The 20,181-nt window shown below is 39.2% G+C and overlaps 1 protein-coding gene and 1 non-coding gene across 3 annotated transcripts in view; one reads left to right on the forward strand and one right to left on the reverse strand.

Annotated features, from left to right (window-relative positions):
* Positions 1 to 20,181, forward strand: part of LOC133570505 (uncharacterized) — a 490,167-nt gene that overhangs the window by 175,398 nt on the left and 294,588 nt on the right. The gene's annotated exons all lie outside the window — the stretch shown is intronic.
* Positions 8,835 to 8,953, reverse strand: LOC133571153 (5S ribosomal RNA). The gene has a single exon (XR_009810310.1). It is a non-coding gene; the product is annotated as a 5S ribosomal RNA (ribosomal RNA).

Here is a 20,181-nt window from a genome sequence, read left to right on the forward strand (position 1 = left end):
AGTTCTGAAGTCAGATAGAGAAGGCATGTTTCAGTGGAGTGGTTAGTTCTGAAGTCAGATAGCGGCAGAAGAATGGCGGCCACATGGTAGCAGGCTGAGTGTGTCGCGTCTGCTCCTTCATGCCTAATTAACTTTCAATCCGCCGATACTAACTCTCTCCTAACAACATATTAAACCAATAAGTTTGCTGTTTGCACATGTTTATTTTCTGATTCCTCTAAAAATGCCGAAAACCAGAGGAAATCAGACTGATGCGGAACCCGAACTGTCTATGGCGTCTTTGACCACTTTGCTCGAGTCCCATCGGGAATCTCTATCCAAAGATTTCAAAACTTCGCTCGCAGCTATAGAGAGCAAACTGGACGAAGTACAAGCCACAGTATCTGCAAATTCTGCCAAACTTCTAAATCTTGAGATTACGGCTAATGACATGGAGAGCCGCGTGCGAACTCTGGAAACATCCATTACAGCACTAGCAGACAAAAATACCAAACTGGCAGTCAAAGTTTTAGACCTTGAGTCCCGCAGCCGCCGCAATAATATCAGAATAATTGGCTTACCTGAATCCATTGAGGGTCCACAACCTACTGCTTTCTTCTCCAACATGCTGGTGGAAGTCTTCAGGGACATCCTGGACTCCCCACCCGAATGCGAGCGCGCCCACAGGTCCCTCGCCCCCAAACCTCCAGCAGGCCAGCGACCGAGACCGGTTATCATCAAGCTCCTCAGGTTCCAGGAAAAGGACGCGATTATCCGGGAAGCCCGGTCCAAGAGAGGAAAGCTGAAGTTCCGTGGTCACTCTATCTTGGTCTTTGAGGATTATCCACCCGAAGTTGTCGATCAGCGAAAGGAATACAGCGATGTCATGTCGAAGCTCTTCAAGTTAGGTCTCAGACCTGCCCTGCGTTACCCAGCCAAACTTTCCATCATGGTGGAGACAGGCAGGAGATCCCTCTCCTCGGTCGATGAGGCTAAGGCATTCATCGCGACCCGGGCTGCGAGCTGCAACTTGGGTGTTGAGCCAGCTACTGAGGCGGCAAACGGCTAACGTGACTTGCTACACGGTAAGGCTAACGTTAGCTAGCCAGCTAACACACCATAACTTTCTCGGAGCAGAGAAACATTAACATTAACATACATCTCTCCTAACTGATCTACCAGCCCACGCCTTCACGTTGCGCTTTAAAGTCAATATGTACAATCCCACGCGTTGATGTTCCTCATATTGTTCACAGCGTTTGTTGATGTTTTGGTTTTCTCTGAAGTGAAATTAGAGCAGGCTACACCTGGCTTTGATACACACGTGACATTCTTGTTATTGTTTTGGTCTCGTATTGGCCGTAATTTCTTTTTACCCCGCGGGGTGGCGCTGATGTGCCTCGGAACTGGTCCAAAACCTGACTGTTAGTTGGGACCTCTCCTTTTTGGTAAGAAATGTTACGTTTTCGTGGGACTCATACGCCCATCGGGGTGACTACGAGTGACATTTGGTGGGTCGTTGGCGGGTTGGGGGAGGTGCGTGAATGTTTATTTTCTCGGCATGTCATGTCATATTCATACATTGAAGGGGATTGATGCGATCCTATGCTAAATGGAAGCAGCTTTTTCCAGTATGTATGGTACGAGTGTGTGTGAATGGGAGTGTCCATGTATGAGTATTTACTATTTGAATGCCATCCCAGCAGGCAAACCTGACTACTTTCATATATTATTTTATGGGTTTTGAAGACCTTGACACAGTTGGAGATTTACAGCACTGCATTGGTATTGAGAATAATATAAACTGCAATGTCTATGACCCTGAGCAATTAAAGTCCTTATATGATCTTTATAATTACTCATTTTTACATTTGAATATTAGAAGCCTGAATAAACATCACACTGATTTAGTCTCTCTACTTTCCAATATGAGCTGTATGTTTAACTTTATTGCCTGTAGTGAATCGTGGCTTTCTGATTCCTCATATATTGATCTGTTTAGACTGGATGGATACAATTTACATGTAAAAAATAGACCCAGTGGAAGAGGTGGTGGTGTGTGCCTCTATGTCCAGAACAATCTTCATGCCAAAGTATGTAACATCACCCTAGAAGATGATCTCTGTGAATCCTTGTTCATGGAGATCAACAACAAAGGAAAAAAGTTAATTGTTGGAGTACTCTATCGTCCTCCTGACTCACCTCTTGACACTTTTCTTTCCAAATTGGATGAACTATTACTCAGTCTAAATAAACTAAACAAAAACTGCATCCTTCTTGGTGACTTTAATATTGATATTTCCAAGGACGATGGAGCAAAACTGAACTTTATCAACACGTTACATTCTTCTTCCTTCTTCCCCACCATCAATAGGTTCACTCGAGTCACAGATGCCTCAAAAACAATAATCGATAACATTATTACTAACATCCGTAATACAAAGCTCGTGACAGGGGTGGTGCAATCCGATATCACAGACCACTTTCCCATTATACTATTCTTTGACTCTGGCAAAACTCCCTCCTCCCCACCTCCTAAAGGTAAAACCAAAATACTCAACAATACAACTCTACTACACCTAAATAATAATCTGCTTGCCAGGAAATGGGACTCTGTGTTTAATTGCACCTGTCCTGGTGCTGCATATGAACATCTGATTAAAATGATTCAGGATGCTATTCAGGAAACTATCCCTGAAAAAATTATCAAAAATCATACCTCAGAAAAAAATCCCTGGATTACAAGGGGGATCTTAAAGTCCATCAGACAAAAGAATAAACTCTACAAATGTTATATTTCGAACCCTACTACTGTCAACAAAGAAAAATACACAAATTATAGAAATAAATTAACTCATATTATCAGGAAAAGTAAGCGCAACTATTATTCTGAACTATTACAAGCATCGCAGGGGGATTGTAGGAGAACATGGAACGTGTTGAATACTGTTCTCAACAAGGGACATAAGGCCCCTGTTGTTCCGGATACAGGGTCAAATAGGGCTGATCTTGCCAATAGTTTTAATACATTTTTTGCTTCTATTGGGGAAAACCTATCCAGTAAAATAGGTCAACCTCCAGGGTATTCCTTTAAAGAATTTTTATCAGGCAGCTACCTTAGCTCCTTTTTCATGCAGCCAACCGACATCAATGAGCTTTATACGATCATTATGGACCTAAAGTCATCACATACAGCTGGAGTGGACGGGATATGTAGCAAAATCTTGAAAGCCATAGCAAATGTGATCATAAATCCTCTCTGTCACTGTATAAACCTGTCACTTAGTGCTGGCATTGTACCCAAAATGTCCAAAGTGGCAAAAATAATCCCAATTTTTAAATCAGGTGATAAAAATAATATGAACAATTATAGGCCAATTTCAATTTTACCAACATTTTCAAAAATATTTGAGAAAGTGGTCTATAACCGACTGAATGGCTTTCTGGAAAAACTAAATATCCTTGTCCCCTCCCAATATGGTTTTCGTAAAAAAAGCACCACCTGTATGGCTATACTCGACCTTTTGGAAAAGGTCAATGACTGTATTGAAGAAGGAAAATGCGGTATTGGCATTTTTTTGGATCTATCCAAGGCCTTTGACACAATAGACTTTGAGATCTTATTGTATAAGCTATATCACTATGGTGTCAGAGGGGTACCTCTGGATTGGTTCCGCTCTTACCTATACGGAAGGCAGCAATGTGTATGCGTCAATGATCACAATTCACCCTGTATGACCATAAATTATGGGGTTCCCCAGGGATCCATCTTGAGGCCTCTCCTTTTTATCCTATACATAAATGATTTTGTAAACTCCTCCGAAACTTTTCATAAAATAATTTTTGCTGACGATACAAATTTGTTTACCTCACACAGGAGCCTGCACGATCTACAAGTAACTGTCAATTCAGAGCTTGTGAAAGTAGATTCCTGGTTCAAATGCAATAAGCTCTCACTTAATGTAAATAAAACAAATTTTATTCTATTTCGTTCTAATAAAAAGCGGACAAATACTGAGCACTGCCATATCAACATCAATGGGCAGGAAATACAGAGAGTGTACTCCACAAAATTCCTGGGGGTCATCATTGACGAATACCTCAATTTCAAATGTCACATTAGCCATCTGTTAAACAAATTATCCAAATATGTTGGCCTGTTCTTTCACCTTCGTCATTATCTTCCTCTTTATGCTCTACTCACACTATATAAAACTCTCTTTGAACCACATCTAAACTACTGTAATGTCATCTGGTGTAACACCTTCCCTACCTACCTCCACAAATTAGAATCTATGCAAAAGAAAATTATACGGGCCCTGTCATGGTCCAAGTTTAATGCCCCCACTCGACATCTATTCCATAATTATCATCTCTTAAGACTGACAGAGTTCAATATTTATCAAAATGCTTGTTTAACCTATCAAGTCATTTACAGGCTGAATTTAAGGCTCTGTAGCTTGGTTCCTATCTACCATCCCCAGCATGCCCACAAAACTCGTAACTTAGATTTGATATCAGGGAAACATCGTTTACTGGATTGTACCGCTCGAAGTGTTGTATGCAGGGGACCAAAGATTTGGAACCGGCTTAATGAGAACCTCAAGATGCTGTATCCATTCTCCAACTTCAAAAATAAACTAAAAACTTATCTATTAACCACCTATATTTAATGCCTCATGTAGGGTAGACTACTGTTGGGTTTTGCATGGTTGAATGAATGTATGTATGTATGTATGTGTATGCTTGCTTTAGTACTATTATCTTGTGTTAATCATATAGCGTTGTTTTTTGTTTTGTTTTTTGTTGTTGTACTTGCTACCATGTTCCATCATTCCATGTATATTCCATCATTTCATGTATATTCTATCCTCTGGACCCCCTGTCAAAAGCTTCTTCTAGCTTATTTGGGGGACCCTTTCACGTACCAACATCTTTAAATGATGATATTTTACTACTATTGTATTTGTTATATGGTATTGTGAATAAAACTTGAATAAAGAATAGAGAAGGCATGTGTCAGTGGAATGGTTAGTTCTGAAGTCAGATAGAGAAGGCATGTGTCAGTGGAATGGTTAGTTCTGAAGTCAGATAGAGAAGGCATGTGTCAGTGGAGTGGTTAGTTCTGAAGTCAGATAGAGAAGGCATGTGTCAGTGGAGTGGTTAGTTCTGAAGCCGAATTGGAATTTGTACATGAGTTTATTGGTGGCAAGGTAACTATTGACCTGTTCATAAACTATTTTTTCCATTACTTTCGAAATGGAACTGAGAATAGAAACAGGTCGGTAGTTGCCAGGTTCCAATTTGCTTCCTTTTTTAAAGAGGGGAGTTACTCTTGCTATCTTAAAATCTTTTGGTACTTGGCCTTGTGAAATTGAGAGGTTTATTATGTGCGTGATGATCGGGGCAATGATGGAGGCAGAGTCCCTGAGGAATCTGGAGGGGATTTTGTCAAGGCTGGTGGCCTTGTTTGGGTGGAGCGCGCTCAATTTTTTAAACACTTCATCAGCTGTGACCATTTCTAATTTGAAATCATTGTTGGATACTCCTAGCTTTCTGTAGAAGGCTTTAATGTGTTCTACACCAAAGCGACCAGAGTGGTGGGACAGCTTGTTGACAAGAGTTGTGGCTTTGCTGGTGAAAAAGGTGTTAAGTCTGCTTACTACCTCCATTCTGTCTGTAATGAGGGAGTCACCCTCCTTGATGTTGATGTTGGTGAGTCTGGTTTTAAGTTTCTGGCTGCAGCCAGGAAGCTGGTTGTTGAGAATTTTCCAGAGCTCACGTGGCTTATTTGTGTTTTCCTTTGTATGATTGTCTTCCTTTGCTACGGCGGTCAAGTTGCTTTCACGGTGGATATTTGCCTCCGGAGCTCCAGCGGAAGCTCCCCCTCACTGTGCCCACACTGCTCTCTCATGCTGCGGGGAGATTGCAGGAGAGGTGCCGCTCTCAACACTACTTTATGCTTAGGGACCCTCAATAAATTACTATTGTCTTCGAAGATGTATATCTGCTACATCAAAAACACTGACTCATCTAAAAGGAGGTCAAATAAATAGTCCTACCTCCTTAATAACGTGCTAACGTGCACGCCCATTATTTCCTACTTTTATCATTCATATTCAGTGAGTGTGAATGTTGTCTGTCTATCTGTGTTGGCCCTGCGATGAGGTGGCGACTTGTCCAGGGTGTACCCCGCCTTCCACCCAATTGCAGCTGAGAAAGGCTCCAGCGCCCCCCGCGACCCCGAAGGGAATAAGCGGTAGAAAATGGATGGATGGATATCCAGTTTTATATAATATATACCCTTTTTTTTAAAAATAGGATTTTATTAAAAAAAAACATTTGCATATTAAAAATCTTGGTTTCTTTTTAAAAGATTCCTAAGTCACTTAAAATACCAAATTCACTTAATATTTTAAGTGCTTTTCTCTAGTGTCATTCATGCCTTTTTGTTTTAAAATGTAAGTTTAATTGGAGGGACAAGCAGTAGAAAATGGATGAATGGATGGATTTTATAATACATTTGTGATATTGATAACCATGGTTACTTTTCAACCTCCCGCTACAACTACAAATGTCCAACATAAAACCGAATTAACTCTCAATTGGAGCTAATAAAATATATATATACATTGATAATTATCTGTACAATATTTATCATGCACCCCTACTACTAACATAAAGCTGACATGCATGCTTTTTTTTTAAAGGAGCCATATGTAATAATGTGGCCAGAAATGGTACTGCAATCACAGTCAAAAATCTGTAGTCCCCCTCCTCTCTCCCTGACTGAGGTTGCCAGATACGCAGCCGAATCCAGCTCCATGGACTGGCCTACTCCAAGGAACTTCCAACTTCCACTGCCTCTTACTAAGGGTTGAAGTGCTGGGACCATAAATGCTGAATAGACAAGCATTTTGTCAATAACAAATCTCTAACCAACACATTTTACACAGAATTAGGCTATTTTCAGGAAGAAGTGCAATCATGCCTGCGTACAATATCACAACAAATAGCAACCATATGGTTGTTGTCAGTACTATCAGAAAACAAAGACTAGAACAAACTACAACCAACACTAGCAAAGGTTCTACTGGTGAAAATAAGCAGAGCATGCTTAGCAGTCTAATGTACGCCCAAAACTAAAGAGACATTTTACTAAGGTGTGTCTATAGGCTACACCAATGAGGAATTATTTGATCATGTGATGTGTCTGTCTCCATACCTTTCACATTGCCATGACGACAGCCGCACTAATGTTGGAACACATTTCCTCAGCCTATCAGCATGTTGAGAAGGAAATAGGCACAGACACTACCCATATCCACATTGGTTTTATTTATGGAAAATATATTTTACCTTGTCAGTTCAAATACACATGGACATACACGATAACAGGCATATATTTCCCCCGTTAGCTTATATGTGGATGTGTCATTGACCGGGCTAGCATGCTAAGCATTACACTAGGAGCTGAGCACCATCCCACTAAGCATTGGTTGCAGGAACATACTAGCTTTGTTAGACAAGATCATAGACTGTATTGGACAATATAGTTTACATACCAAATGTCCATTTCCATTTATTACAAGTAATAAGAAAAGGTAAATGCCTGACTTACCTTTCAAGAAGGAAATTAGGAAGTTTGGCGTCAGATGAAAAAAATCTTCTCCGCCTTCAATTGTCTCCATCTTTCAAAGTCATCCCTGATACAAATCCTCATTTTGTTCCTGGCTTTGTCATGAATAAGTTGAAAATGGTAACGAGGCCTTTTAGATTGACTAAGGTCTGACATGTTTAGTAACTTTACCAGTGGCAGTAGCCAGACGAAGATGACGGTGTGCAACTGGCAACCTAGATGTGACACACTCACAGACTTTTTAATTTGTCAAACGGTAGAGGGCGGGACATGGAAATTAAAACAATAACAAGATTCCGGGGCTGTAAATCTAATTATGAAGTGAGCATATCCCAGCTGAACTACTGTTATCAGTTATAGAGGTATTGGAAAAGAACATGATTTATTAAAACTTTTTGACATATCAGGGCCATTTAATCATCACTTGACATGCAAATTCTACATATGACACCTTTAATATTGCTAAATTAACACAACACATCAGTTTAGGTAATCCCTGCATATTTACTGCTCCTGTTGTGTTCTAATTAAATTAAGTAATTAATTCATTCATTTATACAGCACACATTCTCATATTGTGTATTAATTATGATACATTGTTATATTGTTATATTGCTAGAACGTCTGTACGGCCAAACTGTTACTGCATTCACTTCTTGTAGTTGTGTATCTTCACCTTACTAAACGTGAACAGGTGAATAATACTCTCCCCTCTTCTTATCAGCTGCAGAAAATTAAATATTGTTTGTACGTTCAAGTGTCAAAAAAGTATAAAATGTTGTTTTGAAAAGAAGTTCCTTTCTTGTGAGATAGCGGAATGTCATCATCATCCGTGATTGGTTAAATGTTGAAATATGCTAATGAGGCCGGAAGTAAACCAGCCGTCCTGTCATTGGCCAAATATTAAATGTGTTGAAAAAAGTTGGACAGAGGCGGATCTGATTGGCTTAGAAAGTGTGAGATGTTGGAATAAGGCACGCTGATTGGTTCATATCACCCCGGTGTTGAACATATTGACGGACTATCAGCGCTCAAAAGTCCGTGACTGGTCAATTTATAATATGACATGTGTTTTTGTAGCCGGGTAAGATGGCAAAAACAGCCCAAAGATGGATAAATATGAGTCATGTTAGGGTAAATTGAACTGAACGTGAAATAAAAACCATTAATTTTTTTGCAAGAAGTGAGAAACAGCGCTCTCTGGCGTGAGTGTAAAAGCTTACAGCACCTGGTATTCCCAGGCGGTCTCCCATCCAAGTACTAACCAGGCCCGACCCTGCTTAGCTTCCGAGATCGGACGAGATCGGGCGTGTTCAGGGTAGTATGGCCGTAAGCCGAAAGACGAGGTAAAACTAACCTTTTTAAATGAAATTCTTACAGACGGGGTGAGAGACAATTATTGTTTATCTAAGAGCCTGGCGCGCATGCGTACACTAATGTGCTTTTTCTGTCTGTGTGATTGTCTTCCTTTGCTACGGCGGTCAAGTTGCTTTCACGGTGGATATTTGCCTCCGGAGCTCCAGCGGAAGCTCCCCCTCACTGTGCCCACACTGCTCTCTCATGCACGTGTTTCACTGGGACAATAGTGAGTGGTGCACACTTCCTTCGCCCAGCCACAGAACAACAGAAAGTCCCATTTAAGAGTTGCTGGTGTAACAATAAGAAGAATATATTCCACTCCTCTCTTGTACATGCGGCTTATGAGGTAATATACATTATATATGTTTATATTATTTACCTGATATGTTGTTCGAAGCTAACGTGCTAGCGGTAGCCCGCTAGCAGGCCTTTGTAGCAAATGCGAGCGTCTGAGGAGTGTATTTTATATGTTCTCTATGACAATTATATTGACTTATTTAATTCCTTAACTGTTTTTTTGCTGTATAGTACAGTCACGCTTAACATCATTAAATATTTGTTAATAGAAAGGAACGAACGTCTCGTAATTTAAGTCTGGAATAAGTCACATGGTATAATAATAATAATAAAACATTTTATTTGGTATAGCACTTTTCAGTGTACTCAAAGACGCTGTACAGGATAACAATTTAAATTATTATTATTATGACAGTGTAATATAATGTATTACACATACATTGCAGTAGTCTACTTTGTGTTGGTATTAACTTTATTAGCAATAAATACAAATTATGTTGTTTGCACGCACTTCTATTACCTTGATGACATCCACCCATCCATTTTCCTACCGCTTGTCTTTTTTTGGGATGGGGTGGGGGGGTGCTGGAGCCTATCTCAGCTGCATTCGGGCGGACATATGAAAATTCAATCAACTGATGCTTGTTACGAATACACTATTTGCACAATTGTAAATGATTATATACATATATTATATATGTAAGTAAATATTTAATGAAATAAATGTTAAATAATAAAAATGGCTTTAATATACTGTACACAAATTGAACATGCATCAATATTTTGTTTGTAATCAAATCATGAGGTACCCAAAAATTCTCAAAAAAAAAAAAAAAAATAAAAAAAATAAAAAATAAAAATATATATATATATATACTATCTTTCCTAAAGTATTTGGCCACCTGCCTTTAATCACATAAGAACTTGAAGTGCCATCCCATGGAATTGTCCAACATGTTTTGGTATCCTGGAGCATTCAAAGTCCCTTTCACTGGAACTAAGGGGCCAATCCCAACTCCTGAAAAACCAACCCCACACCATAATTCCTCCTCCACCAAATTCCACACTCGGCACAATGCAGTCCGAAATGTAGCGTCCATCAGGTTGCCAGATGGAAAAGCGTGATTCATCAGTCCAGACGTCTCCACTGCTCTAGAGTCCAGTGGTGACATGCTTTACACCACTGCATCCCACGCTTTGCATTGGACTTAGTGATGTATGGCTTAGATGCAGCTGATCGGCCATGGAAAGCCATTCCATGAAGCTCTCTGCGTTCTGTACGTGGGCTAATTGGAAGGTCACATGAAGTTTGGAGCTCTGTAGCTACTGACTGTGCAGAGAGTCTTTGCACTATGCTGACCTCTCTATCAGTTTACGTGGCCTACCACTTGGTGGCTGAGTTGCTGTTGTTCCCAAACTCTTCACTTTTCTTATAATAAAGCCGACAGTTGACTTTGGAATATTTAGGAGCGAGGAAATTTCACGACTGGATTTGTTGCGCAGGTGGCATCCTATGACAGTTCCACGCTGGAAATCACTGAGAGCGGCCCATTCTTTCACAAATGTTTGTAGAAACAGTCTCCATGCCTAAGTGCTTGGTTTTATAAGTGATTAGGACACTTGATTGTCATCATTTGGATGAATGGCCAAATCCTTTTTGGCAATATAGTGTATGTATATTCTCACGCCAGCACATTTCTTAAGGTGTGAGTAAGGTTCAACCAACATACTATCGCACGGCCACACTCGCTGGGACTTGTTACACGTGCTTCGCTGCACTTCTGTTTGTTTTTTGTTGGGTTTAAGAATGTTGCTTTCACAGAAGGAAGAATGAGGAGAGGATATTGAACGTAAAAGTAAAGCCAACCGATCACAGCTCTGCAGTCCTGGTCACCGTTGACGTGAAGTCGGACTATTTTGGAGGTGCACGTGACACGTCAAGGTTGGCTGGTAGGTTGGTAGTGGGAGGAGCGAGTTGGCGTCACTCGATGCTGCAGCACAATGAAACTTGTATCTGTGCAGACTGACTTAATGCAATCATGACGGTATTAAAATCCCAGCAGGAGGTTTTCTATAAGTTGTTACTTTTTATCAATAATTTATGCAAATGCAAAAAACAAGATCAATTACACAATTCATAATAATCAATAACTGATGATTATTCCATGTGTAGAGGAACATCACCAGAAAGTGGTGTCTGTCCACTTGGAAAATATTATGTTTGATAGACTAAAAAATATTTGACACATCTGAGCTGAAGTTTGTTTGTGTTGTCTTGCGGACGTCCAACAGATGAACGCTCGTCAAGAAGAACGTCCCCTTCAGCAGCAGGAGGATGCACAGCCCCCCCACATTAAAGAAGAAGAGGAGGATCTCTGGGTTACTCAGGAGGAAGAGTTTCTTCCAGGGCAGGAGGACACTGATCTCAGCAAGTTTCCACTGACTGTTGTCTCTGTGAAGACTGAAGAGCATGAAGACAAAGCACCTGAGTCCTCACAGCTTTATCACAGTCCAAGTAAGCACATATCATTTTATTCTCAGGGCATTCAATCCATCACAACTGGACTGTTCACTTTGTCTTAGAAGACTCATCCAAGTAGGCTTCATCATTTCATGCTAATACACTTCAAGTCTTAAATCTAATCATTGGAATTTAGAGGGGAACTGCACTTTTTTGGGGAATTTTTTCTATCGTTCACAATCATTATAAAAAACATGAGGGTGGATGTATAAAAATAAATAAATCACATTCTAACTAGGGCTGGGCGATATGGCCTTTTATTAATATGTGGATATGTTTAGGCCATGTCACGATACACCATATATATGTGGATATGTTTAGTCCATGTCACGATACACCATATATATGTGGATATGTTTAGGCCATGTCACGATACACCATATATATGTGGATATGTTTAGTCCATGTCACGATACACCATATATATGTGGATATGTTTAGGCCATGTCACGATACACCATATATATGTGGATATGTTTAGGCCATGTCACGATACACCATGTATATGTGGATATGTTTAGTCCATGTCACGATACACCATATATATGTGGATATGTTTAGTCCATGTCACCATACACCATATATATGTGGATATGTTTAGGCCATGTCACGATACACCATATATATGTGGATATGTTTAGTCCATGTCACGATACACCATATATATGTGGATATGTTTAGGCCATGTCACGATACACCATATATATGTGGATATGTTTAGGCCATGTCACGATACACCATATATATGTGGATATGTTTAGTCCATGTCACGATACACCATATATATGTGGATATGTTTAGTCCATGTCACGATACACCATATATATGTGGATATGTTTAGTCCATGTCACGATACACCATATATATATGGATATGTTTAGTCCATGTCACCATACACCATATATATGTGGATATGTTTAGGCCATGTCACGATACACCATATATATGTGGATATGTTTAGTCCATGTCACGATACACCATATATATGTGGATATGTTTAGTCCATGTCACGATACACCATATATATGTGGATATGTTTAGTCCATGTCACGATACACCATATATATGTGGATATTTTGCCTTAGCCTTGAATGAACACTTGATGCATATAATCACAGCAGTATGATGATTCTATGTGTCTACTTTAAAACATTATTCTTCATACTGCATTAATATATGCTACTTTTAAACTTTCATGCAGAAAGGGAAATCACAAATAAGTCAATTTAGCAAAAGTGTATTTATTAAGCAGTTATTAAGCAGTGGCACAAACATTCATGTCATTTCCAAACAGAAAGTGCAAGATTGTCAGAGACATTTTAAAACAAGCTATTAATGCACTTTTGTGCATGATGTCACTAAGATGACATATCAAAACAACACTAAATTAAAGTGCACTTTTTGTACCGAACGCCACTACAGTAGTTAAAAACAAATAAAATGCACTTTTGTGCATGATGTCACACAAGATATTTCATTAAGTGTCAAATAAAAATTAGCTGCATAAAAGGAAATCAAATAGTGTATGTCCTTCACTATGTGGTAGGTTCTTGCGGACGTTATCTCCTTCTGTTGTTGACTATTTGTTTCATACGGTGTTGATCTGGAAATGGTTGCTTAGATATTTTGTGGGTGTGGCACCGGCCGAGATGTTGACATGCAGAGTTTCAAGCACTCTTCATTAGCAGTGCTGCTACTTTTTGTAGCAACGCTTTTGCCGCATACTTGACATATAACGGTTGTCTGTTCAACATCTTCCCGCTTGAAGTCAAACCACCGCCAGACGATGGACCCCCTGCTGTTTTTCGTGGGAATTATTTCTTCCTTCATTTGTTACCAGATTGGCACCTTCTTTCTCTCGTATTACCACTAGCACCACAGCTAACGTTACCATGCCGCTATCTGTCTGCTCCGTGAGAGCGTATGACGTTGCACACGTGACAGTATGGGACGTATGTAAGAAGGTGCGCTTGTTTTATGTCTCTGTGAGAAGGAGAGACAAGAAAGAGTGAGAAGAGCCTGTAGTGTAATGCCTGCAGCTAAAAGCAACTGTGTGAGAACGTATACTCCAATATCACCATATAGTCATTTTCTGTATCGCACAGAGACAAACCCACGATATATCCAGTATATTCCATACATCACCCAGCCCTAATTCTAACTCATAAATGTAAATAAAAGTCCACTTGCAATGGAGCCAATGGGAGGTTCTCTATAACCATCCAAAATACACCAACAATACTCCATTTGTATTTTGTGGCTTGAATGTCCACCAAATGTTAGTTGAGTTGAGTTGACTTGACTTGACTTTGAATTTATTTGGAACATGCAAGCATACAACATGATACATCACACATGCATGCATGCAACATGATACATCACATATGCATGCATACAACATGATACATCACACATGCATGCATACAACATGATACATCACACATGCATACAACATGATACATCACACATCCATGCATACAACATGATACATTACATGCATGCATACAACATGATACATCACACATGCATGCATGCATACAACATGATACATCACACATGCATGCATACAACATGATGCATCACACATGCATGCATACAACATGATACATCACACATGCATGCATACAACATGATGCATCACACATGCATGCATACAACATGATACATCACACATGCATGCATACAACATGATACATCACACATGCATGCATACAACATGATACATCACACATGCATGCATACAACATGATACATCACACATGCATGCATACAACATGATACATCACACATGCATGCATACAACATGATGCATCACACATGCATGCATACAACATGATACATCACACATGCATGCATACAACATGATGCATCACACATGCATGCATACAACATGATACATCACACATGCATGCATACAACATGATACATCACACATGCATGTATACAACATGATACATCACAATTTCCAGTTTGTCTATTCAACATGTTGGAAAAGGAGTAGGAAGAAGCAGAGCTTATTTAATTCCACCACTTTTCTTTTACATAACAGTTGCTAACACTTTTGTTCACTTCCTGTTATCAATGTATTCACAATATACTCCATAAGTAATCACAATAAAAATAAATAAATAATAATGAGTGAAGTAAGTTATATTTCATATGGTGAGATGAGTAAGATGATGTAGAAAATGAATGATGGATGAAATAAATTGAGAATGTTTATCTTCTTCTTTGTACTTTGTAAACACTTTAAGTGTGAAGAGTTTCTTGAAGTGGATCATATTAGTACATTGTTTGATTGCTTTGCTTCATCCATTCCATCATTTAATTCCACATACTGATATACTGAAGGTCTTAAGTGTTGTACGTGCATACAAATGTTTTAAATTACATTTTTCTCTCAGATTATATTTCTCCTCTTTTGTTGAGAATTGTTGTACATTCTTGGCTAGCAGGTTATAGTTTGCTTTGTGTATCATTTTAGCTGTTTGCTAATTCACTATGTGGTGGAATTTCAGTATTTGTGATTCAATAAATAAAGTTTTTGTATGTTGTCTATATCCAACATGATGTATTATTATAACTGATCTTTTTTGTAACACAGTTAATGAATGAAGTGTACTTTTGTAGTTATTTCCCATATTTCTACACAATAAGTCAGATATGTAACACTAGTGAGCAGTAGAGAATATGGAGTCATTTTTGGTCTACAACATGTTTTGTTTTATTCATTATTGACGTGTTTCTTGCTGCTTTATGTTGTTTATTTTTTACATGAGATTTCCAGTTCAATTTATCATCAATTATTATACCTAGACATGTGGTTTCATTTACTCTTTCAATTTCTATTCCGTCTATTTGTATTTGTGTTTGACTTTCTCTTCTACTGTTACCAAATAGCATTATTTTACTTTTACTGAGATTCAAAGATTGTCAAAGCATCTTTTTAATGTGTTCATTTCTTCTGTTATTATTTGTATTATCTTCTGTGTGTTCTCTCCTGAACAGAAAGCAGTTGTGTCGTCTGCAAATAAAACTAACTTTAAGTCCTTTGTAACTTTACAAATGTGGTTTATATAAAGATGAAACAATCTTGGTCCCAGTATTGATCCCTGGGGTACACCACAAGATATATCTAGCTGTGTTGACATATTTTCACCCATCTTCACGTATTGTTTCCTGTTGGTTAAAAAGCTTCTTACCCAGTTCAAGACCAACCCTCTGATGCCATATGGTTCTAGTTTTGTTATTAAAATATCATGATTAATTGTGTCAAATGCTTTAGTTAAGTCCATGAATACTGCGGCCGCACATTCTTTACCATCTATTGCAATGCTCATTTCCTCTGTTATTTGGATTAATGCTATCCATGTTGACATATTAGCTGTGAATTCTGGTGTGTAGTTAGTAAACTGGTGTATGTCTCCATTCTTATAAATTGGTACGACTTTTGCAATTTTCATTTTGTCAGGGAATTTGCCAGTTAGAAATGATACATTGCTGATATATGTTAGAGATTCTGAAATGTCTTCTATAACCTTTTTTATGGTTACCATATCTATTCCATGACAGTCGGTTGAGGTCTTGGATTTACAATGTTTTACAATTTTGATTATTTCTTAAGAAACATGGAGTTGGGATTTCTGTCTATGAGCTCACTCAAGTCCTCAACTGATCCATCATCTGCATTTGGAAATCTTTGTTCCGCATTTTTTCCGATATTAACAAAGTAATCATTAAAACGTTCAACTATTTGGTTCATATTGTCATTTTTTGTATTTCCATATAGAAAGTACTGGGGGTAATCTTTCTTAGCAGCATTTTTAATGATGCTATTTAGGATGCCCCATGTTGCTCTCATGTTGTTTCTGTTCTTCTTTAATAATTGTCTGTAGTATTCCTTCTTACATGTTCCTAGTATACCAATTAGCTTGTTTTTATATTCATTATACTTATTTTCTGCCTCTAAAGATGTCTGTGTTATTAATATTCTATATAATGTCTTTTTTTTGTGACAAACATTTTTCAGTCCTTTTGTCATCCATGGTTGGTTGTTTTTCTTTTGCTTCTTACTAACTTCTTTCCATGGACAACATAAACATTGATATTATACATGTGGGCCAATATATATATATATATATATATATATATATATATGTATATATATATATGTATATTTATATATATATATATATATATATATATATATATATATATATATATATATATATATATATATACATATATATATATATATATAAATATAAATAAATGCTGTTAAATGTAGCTTTGATGTGGCAAGCTACTTTTGCAGTGTAGCTTGTAGTGTAGCGTGCTACAATTCTCTGAGGATAGCTTAGCTCCATTTAATTGAGAGTAACTTGTAGCTTAGCTTACTACATTGTCCAGGTAGCTTGCCCATCACTGTCTATTTGGCCTAGCTCACATGTCAATAGTTTGAATACTGCAAACTACAATACAGTAACACCTCATTTGTTCTGCAGACGTCCAGCGGGTGTCAGCGGGGAGTCATGAAGAGGAGTGGCACACCAGTGTGGGACAGAAGGAGCTACAGGCCCCCTCCCACATTAAAGAGGAGCAGCTTCATGATGAAGATGAAGCTCAGTCCTTACAGCTTCATCACAGTCAAAGTGAGGAGAACAGAGGGGCGGAGCTTGTAAGTCAACACATCACAGAAGCTGATGGAGAGCATTGTGAAGATATCAAGTCAGAACCAGACAGCATCTTTGCTCCACTGTCAGACATGGACCACATGATGTCACACTCTTCTGATCACAGTGACCACATCCAAAAACCTTTGGAGAGTAAAAATGACTCTGAAGGTGATACGAGACATCACACTAACAACAAACACTTTGACTGCTCTGAATGTGGGAAATCATTTAGACTGAAGACTAATTGTACAGTACACATGAGAACACATACTGGAGAGAAACCTTTTACTTGCTCCGTTTGTAAGAAGAGCTTCTCCACAAAGCAAAGCATGACCACACACATGAGAACACACACTGGAGAGAAACCTTTTGCTTGCTCAGCTTGTGCTAAAAGATTCAACAAAAAGAATGACATGATATTACACATGAGAACACACACAGGTGAGAAACCTTTTACTTGCTCTGTTTGTAAGAAGAGTTTCTCCAGAAAGGAATGCATGACCACACACATGAGAACACACACTGGAGAGAAACCTTTTACTTGCGCTGTTTGTAAGAAGAGTTTCTCCAGAAAAGATTTCATGACCACACACATGAGAACACACACTAGAGAGAAACCTTTTACTTGCTATGTTTGTAAGAAGAGTTTCTCTAGAAAGGAACATATGACCAAACACTTGAGAACACACACTGGAGAGAAACCTTTTACTTGCTCTGTTTGTAAGAAGACTTTCTCCAGAAAGGGTGACATGACCACACACATGAGAACACACACTGGAGAGAAACCTTTCACTTGCTCAGCTTGTGCTAAAAGATTCAACACTAAGAAGAAAATTATATTACACATGAGAACACACACTGGAGAGAAACCTTTTGCTTACTCAGTGTTAGAATAATTATGTATATATTATCACACTAACTTTAGTATGCTTAAAGTTTGTTGCTTTAGTTATTAGTTATTGTGCTCAAGTTAGACTTTTCTATTTGTGCAAGGACAAAAACTTCTTGTCTGAGGGGTGGCCTCAGCCACAGATGTTATCTTTGTTTTAGCCCGCTAACAGCCAAGGACTTCAAGGAACTCAACGCAGATAAGACGACAACACGCAGACGAAGCAGAGACTTGAAGGACCTCAATGAAGATAAGATGACAACACGCAGACGAAGCGGAGACAAGGCGAAATCACAAGGCCCCCACCACATTCTGTCACGTGTTGTGCGTCCTGGACCTGCTTTGCATAATATATGTGACCACTCCTTTTAGAGGCGGCCTCAGTGATGTTGACTGTGGAACTCTTGAATAAATAGAGGGACGCGGGAGCTGAACCTTAGAGCGTAGGGCGAGACTGTGACTAAGTGTGCAGCTCCATGCGTTCTCCACATGAGCTAAATTGAACTCTGTCTCTGCATGATTCCTTGCTTCTTGTCTGATTAATAGATGTCATCAGTGTTTGAACCTGACACTCACGTTGTGCTTAAAGATTTAACACTAAAAGGGAACTTTTATTACACATGAGAACACACACAGGTGAGAAACATTTTGCTTGCTCCGTTTGTATGAAGAGTTTCTCCAGAAAGCAAAACATGACCACACACATGAGAACACACACTGGAGAGAAATCGTTTAGTTGCACTGCGTGTTATAAGATGTTCAGGTATAAGTATCAGGTCAGTAAACACAAGTGTGTAACAGTCATGGAAGCCGCAGGGATTTAAAAACACTTAAAGGCCTACTGAAATGAAATTGTCTTATTTAAACGGGGATAGCAGATCCATTCTATGTGTCATACTTGATCATTTTGCAATATTGCCATATTTTTGCTGAAAGGATTTAGTAGAGAACATCGACGATAAAGTTCGCAACTTTTGGTTGCTGATAAAAAAGCCTTGCCTGTACCGGAAGTAGCGTGACGTCACAGGTTGTAGAGCTCCTCACATCTGCACATTGTTTACATCAGCTGCGAGAGCGATTCGGACTGAGAAAGCGACGATTACCCCATTAATTTGAGCCAGGATGAAAGATTTGTGGATGAGGAACGTGAGAGTGAAGGATTAAAGTGCAGTGCAGGACGCATCTTTTTTCGCTCTGACCGTAACTTAGGTACAAGGGCTCATTGGATTCCACACTCTCTCCTTTTTCTATTGTGGATCACGGATTTGTATTTTAAACCACCTCGGATACTATATCCTCTTGAAAATGAGAGTCGAGAACGCGAAATGGACATTCACAGTGACTTTTATCTCCACGACAATACATCGGCGAAGCACTTTAGCTACGGAGCTAGCGTGATAGCATTGTGCTTAAATGCAGATAGAAACAGAATGAATAAGCCCCTGATTGGAAGGGTAGACAGAATATCAACAATACTACTATTACTTCTACTATCAGGAGACACCGAACCAAACTCTGGACCTGTAACCACACGGTTAATGCTGTCCAGCCTGGCGAAGCCTAGCAATGCTGTTGCTAACGACGCCATTGAAGCTAACTTAGCTACGGGACCTCAACAGAGCTATGCTAAAAACATTAGCTCTCCACCTAGCCAGCCCTCATCTGCTCATCAACACCCGTGCTCACCTGCGTTCCAGCGATCGACGGCGCGACGAAGGACTTCACCCGATCATCGATGTGGTCGGCGGCCCGGAGACGGAAGAAGTCAACCCAGACAGGTGAGGACAGCGGCGCGGCGGCGGGCGTTGTAGCTTTCGACGAC

Source organism: Nerophis lumbriciformis, linkage group LG28, assembly GCF_033978685.3.
Source record: "Nerophis lumbriciformis linkage group LG28, RoL_Nlum_v2.1, whole genome shotgun sequence".
Taxonomy (NCBI): Eukaryota; Metazoa; Chordata; class Actinopteri; order Syngnathiformes; family Syngnathidae; genus Nerophis; species Nerophis lumbriciformis.